Here is a 5845-nt window from a genome sequence, read left to right as displayed (position 1 = left end):
GGACATTGATACATAGAGCGAAAAAAAAAAAAAACTACGAGAAACTAATCTAATAATAAACTAATCAAAACAATAGACGGTGTGGAGCTGAGACTGTCGGTTGCGTGACGTCATTCTCCATTTAGAAGACCTATTAAAAGACTCTCAACCACGTTAAATGGCCCATCGTTTTAACGTGCTAAAACAGGGAAATATTTCCCCATTTACCACAACTTTTTCCATGTAATGCACTTCAACATTTTAAACTAAAAAACATGACTATATGATTACCCCTACGATATACTCCATACTAACTAACTCTATGACTAAGACATACTCTAAGGACTACATCGTAAAATGAATCGCTTGGTCTAGCCTAGATTTGATATTTTATTTTCTTAACTCCGCTCATCCGTTACTTTTCCGCAGCTTCATCTTCTTTATTCTGGTCCTCTCTGTATTTTATTTAATACAATGGTATTCTTATATCAGAATTTTATTATTATATTTTCACGTAATAATTTATTATAATATATGGCAATTTACATTTATATTTTGCATATACATAACACTGTTGCCTGGATACTAGGTGGATCTAACAAAAGAATATTTTATTTTGTATTTGACGTACCGTAGACTATAATCACTTTTCGACTATCATACAGGCAGTAGATTAAATGAAATGGCTAAAATAAGATTTTGTGCGATGTAAGAGCAATATCATATTGGTTTAAGTCACTTTAACACGGTGATAGTATTCTGTCGTGGTAGTACTGTCACAAAAGTGAGACAGTGGGGCAGAGTCCATCCGCAGAGTGATATTGAACTTGTTGAAAGTCATAAAGTCATTTGGAAAATTAACTATTACATTTACCATCTAGTCATCATAGCTATTGATAATGTTAAGACTTGATAGAATCAATTTCATGTTCAGAATTTTTTTTTTTTTTTAAATCAGAAAATTATTTTCTTGTTATATCTTTATTATTGTTGATAGGTTGCGACAGTTCACATTCAACTAACATTAATATTTCAGTTAGAGTGACAGTATATTTTACTTCACTTCCGCTACATATTCTGTCATCTTTCTCGTCAGGTTTAATGCAACAATACTGTCATGACGGAAACTATACAGTTTACACTTTAGCAGTACCAGCAATGTCGCCTTTATTCTAGTTTGTAATGCCTTCAATTGTTACAAATACTACACCGTTAAATGTTTACTCTTCTGTTACCAACTTTTATGTGTACGAAGTATTATACCAAACTATGATATTAAAATTAAATCTGTACCGCTACAACCCATTAAGAGTCTTTGTTAGGAAGTTCTGTAACTAGACCAACGGTTGTGCAAGGAGGTGATTTGGTCAGAATCACGCTCGACCGCCAGATGTTTACCATTAGGGTGCCCACTTCATAAGGCTGGGTGAACCCCGGAGAGGTCCCAAACCAACAGGGCCCAACTGTAATATTATCATACTTAGTTATTGTATACTCTACTGTTATATAACCAAATATGTATACCCAGCTATAATTTACGCATAGCGTTTAAAAATTTGTTATTATAAGAGCTGAAATATGTGCTACTTTTAACTTTCCTCTAAAAAAACTTCCAATTTATTCATGACTCGACATCTCTCATCTTCCAATTATCGCAGTTACCCTAAACAGGGCATAGGAATCAAGTCACGGTTATTGAATTTTTTTTTATAGTATCATAAGTAAAAAAAATAGATGCGTTTATTGTCTATACTTCTTCATATAATTTTATTTCGGATCATGTTTTGTATTCAGCAAGAATCCCCGCTTGATAAATAAAATCGTATAAATGACCATTTAATCTTGATTAAATTAAATTATGTTTAGTGAACATACTTTACTCCCTCATACACATATCATTAACATTATGAACAATTGATAAATAATTGATTTATTGTTGTAGCAAGGTGTATTATATAGGAGAACTTTTAATTTGGGTGTTTTTTAGAGTTTATTAGTTGGTGATTAATTTTTAATTAATAATTGGTGATATCCGCCTTTACTACGTCATAGTTATTAACTACTAATTACGGATTCATTCTGTTTTACGTAATGTAGCTTCCTTCATATTCAGCCTTTTTTTTAATGATATCATTTTGCCTTCCTTAAACAAACTACCTTTCATATATATATATTAATCTCATGAAATAATGTAATATACGATCAAAGTAAATACTTTTATTTTTCTTTCTCTGATTGTATTTGTTTTCAATAATTTTAAATCCCATTGCTGGCTGTCCACTGTATACAAAAAAAAAAAAAAACATACAAGAAAAAACCTTACCTACAATCTTTTGAAAAAGTCCACCAAACCATTATTAATTGCAACACCATAGAGTACAATAACATTAGACGATAAAAAAATTCAAAACCGAAACTGGAATTCCTCACATATCCAGTCCTTGCGATCCAAAATCCTTCGTAAAATTCTCAATACTCCTTATTTTCGCACAAATAAAATCATCCATAAAGACCTTATGTTCCATCTGCAACTGATCTAGCCCGAACTAAAAAACCAATCATTCCATAATAAAGTCACTAACCATCCAAACACACTAGTTTCTAACATTGCTTCCTTTCCTGAAAATTCTCCGAGGCGTCTGAAAATAAGATGGCCTCGAGACTTTCTAATTTAGAAATGTTATTAGAATTCTACCAATTTGTAGATTCTCTACCTGTCATTTTTAAAATGGCTAAAAACACCGAAACATTACAAAAATAAATGTTTTTTAAAATAAATAATTTAATTTCTATCCATTTTAGTGTCAAAACCTTTTATTTTTCTTATAAAAGGTCCGACGTTTCGGCCAATCCGGCCATCCTCAGGAACAATCTTAATACAATTTTGGAATTATATAATTTAAAAACTCTAATTCAATTTAATTCAAAACAACAATTTCTAATTAGTCAAAATTCACTTAAAACCAAAATTAAAATCATTTATCACAGTCACTATTCCTTAAAAACTTTATCAGAGCTGTCCCCGGGATGGCCGGATTGGCCGAAACGTCGGACTTATAAGAATAATAAAAGGTTTGGAGACTTAAATGGATAGAAATTAAATTATTTATTTTTAAAAATTTACCAGTCTCAAGAAAGTGTTAAGATTATAAATTAAATGTTTTTTATTTATTTATTATTGATATAACAGGTTATGCCTTATATAAAATTATGCCCCAAAAAATTTCACTGATTTGTGGGTCAGATTTAGATGTGAAAGGGTAAAAACCTTTATTTTAAAATCAGTTTTTCGTATATATCTCGAAAAGTAAGTGGTGAAACTGTTATTCTTAAAGAAACTTATGTACTAATAATAAATTTCCAAAGTTGTTATATAATTTTTTTCTCTAAACCATGTCGTTATATGAACGAGGGAAATATTGGTACAGTCCAATTAAAAACATAATTACAAAAATTATATATTGTATTAAGGCAACCTGTTTTTTAATAATTTAGAAAGATGTAATTAATTATTTGCATAAGTTACGTATGCATTGCATAATCTGTCTTCTCTAATGACTTAGTAATATATTGCAGACGTTAGTAGCTGTCATGACAATGCACTGGTAAATTTTGTTTTATCTTGCAACTGTTTGAAGAAAGATTTATTGGTATATTTTTTATATTTGAAATTTTTAAACATTATTGAAAAAAAAACTATACTTAATAGTTAACTTAACTAAGACAATGAAGTCGAACCGACATTTTTGTATAGATAAAAATATAAATCTATATCAAAAATATTGTTGTAAGTAATTGGTTAGAAATTGTTATCGTAATGACTTTTTGCCCATCTCTGATATATTAGTATCAAATTCTCATTAGTAAAGATTTTTTGACAAATTATAATTCTATGTTTAAAAATTGCTCAGTTTTTTATTAATTTTAAAGTTACCAAAACATTTTATTTTTCTTATGAGTCCGACGTTTCGGCCAATCCGGCCATCCTCAGGGACAATCCACTTAATACAATTTTGGAATTATAAACTCTAACTCCATGCAGGCTATTCTGCCCTGGTCAAAACAACAATTTCTAATTAGACAATATTCACATTAAAACCAAAATTAAAATAATTTATCACAGCCACTATTCGTTAAAAACTTTATCACAACAAAGTTGATCCGAAACGTTGCACTTATAAGAAAAATAAATAGTTTTGGGACTAAAATGGATAGAAATTAAATTATTTATTTTTAAAAAATTTACCAGTCTTAAGAAAGTGTTTAAGATTATAATTTAAAGTTACTGTTCTAACTGATATTTTAAATATAAATTTGGATTTTCTACTTCACAGGCTTCCATACTATTTTTTTAATAATAATTTTCCTATGGTGTATATATATTGACTTTTTTTAGAAATTCGTTATTTGTTTCCGGTATCATAAGTAAATAAATTAATACAAATATTGCATTATTTCTATTTATTCATATTCTATTAATTTTATACTTCGTATAAATATTTATTTGTTATATTTCTTGTTTCAGGATAGAAAGAGACAAGATAATACAGGATTATACCGCGCTCCAGCTACAAACTGATTAGCAACTTTATTTTAGAAGCACATGACGTAAGGTAAATTCCATATTAACTTTTTAAAAAATTAAAATGATGTAATATCATTATTAGGGACGTGACGGCCGTGTGAGTTGGGGTGTGGGTACGGAACGTTGTGGGTTCGATTCCCACCTTGGGCAGTTAATATTTATTTTTCGATGTTCCCGAAAAGTGAATCTTGACACTCCTACCTTGGTTAGAATTAGTTCCAAGGTTTAGTACTAACCAGACTAGTGCCCCCACCAAACACCAATACCTATATCATTATTACTAATATTATCACAAATTTGAATTATATCAAATTTGTTAATTCAGCACTATACTCGTAGTATTAATAGAGCTATATACTCGTATTTTAATACGAATTGGTTAAAATTTCGGGAAATCTAAAATTATCAAATTTAAATTAATTAATATTGTCTTATACTGACTATTATATTAGTAGTATAAGAATTTTTTAATGAAAATAACACGAATACATATTAGCCTTGTAGTAGCTATATGGAGTTTTTGTAAAAGATATAAAAAAGAAAATTGATTTCATTCAGAGAAACTCCTTGAGGAAAACGGGATAGAATCGTGAGGAAAAGAATTTCTTCCCTTTGTAGTTGAAGAAACGAATCACATTTATTGACATCACACATCCAATTTTAGTTTTCGTGACAACACTAGATGCCGCTGGCAGAGCTAAAATTAATTTTGGTTATTTTGAAGTCCTAAATTATTTGAAAATTATATGTATTATTAATATAAAATCATATATAATGTATATAAAACAGTTCAGTACTGTTACTAGACCAACGGTTGTGCAAGGAGGTGATTTGGTCAGAATCACGTTCTACCACCAGATTTTTACCGAATTAAGAGTACCCTATTTATAAGGCTGGGTGGACCCCAGGAGAGCTCCAGAACCCACAGAGGGCTAAGCCGGATTCGAACCTGGGTCCTTGGAGTTAGTAGCATCGTGCCTTTCCACAGTGCCACCGCGCTCGCCAAAGTTATATACAATATATGAAATTCAAAAATGTATATAAAATTATATATATTGATTGAAATGCTCTAGTAAAATATTTGGTAAGTCTATTCGATCTAATCGATTAATAATATGATTTTCCTTACCTATATGGCTCCAAACTCTTATACAAAACTTGTTTGCTGTATGTTCAATTATATTGGTCCGAAGCAGTTTTTTTTTTTATTTTAGCTTATAAAGAAATTCAATTATCTTACAAATGCACTAGTTTCTAACCTTGCTTCCTCTTCCATTCCTG

At 29.9% G+C, this 5845-nt stretch overlaps 1 protein-coding gene across 2 annotated transcripts in view; it reads left to right on the top strand.

Annotated features, from left to right (window-relative positions):
* Nucleotides 1–5845, top strand: part of LOC106682324 (papilin) — a 59291-nt gene that overhangs the window by 11539 nt on the left and 41907 nt on the right. Inside the window, exon 2 of one of the 2 annotated variants that reach the window (XM_024363356.2) lies at nucleotides 4505–4587. The gene's annotated coding sequence lies outside the window, so the exon portion shown is untranslated. Of the gene's footprint in view, nucleotides 1–4504; nucleotides 4593–5845 lie in introns of both variants that reach the window. The other variant, XM_014423116.3, reaches the window with a different exon arrangement.

The sequence above is a fragment of the Halyomorpha halys genome, unplaced genomic scaffold, assembly GCF_000696795.3.
Source record: "Halyomorpha halys isolate HHAL.00 unplaced genomic scaffold, Hhal_1.1 Scaffold405.1, whole genome shotgun sequence".
Lineage (NCBI taxonomy): Eukaryota > Metazoa > Arthropoda > Insecta > Hemiptera > Pentatomidae > Halyomorpha > Halyomorpha halys.
This window is presented reverse-complemented; position numbering and strand designations above follow the sequence as displayed.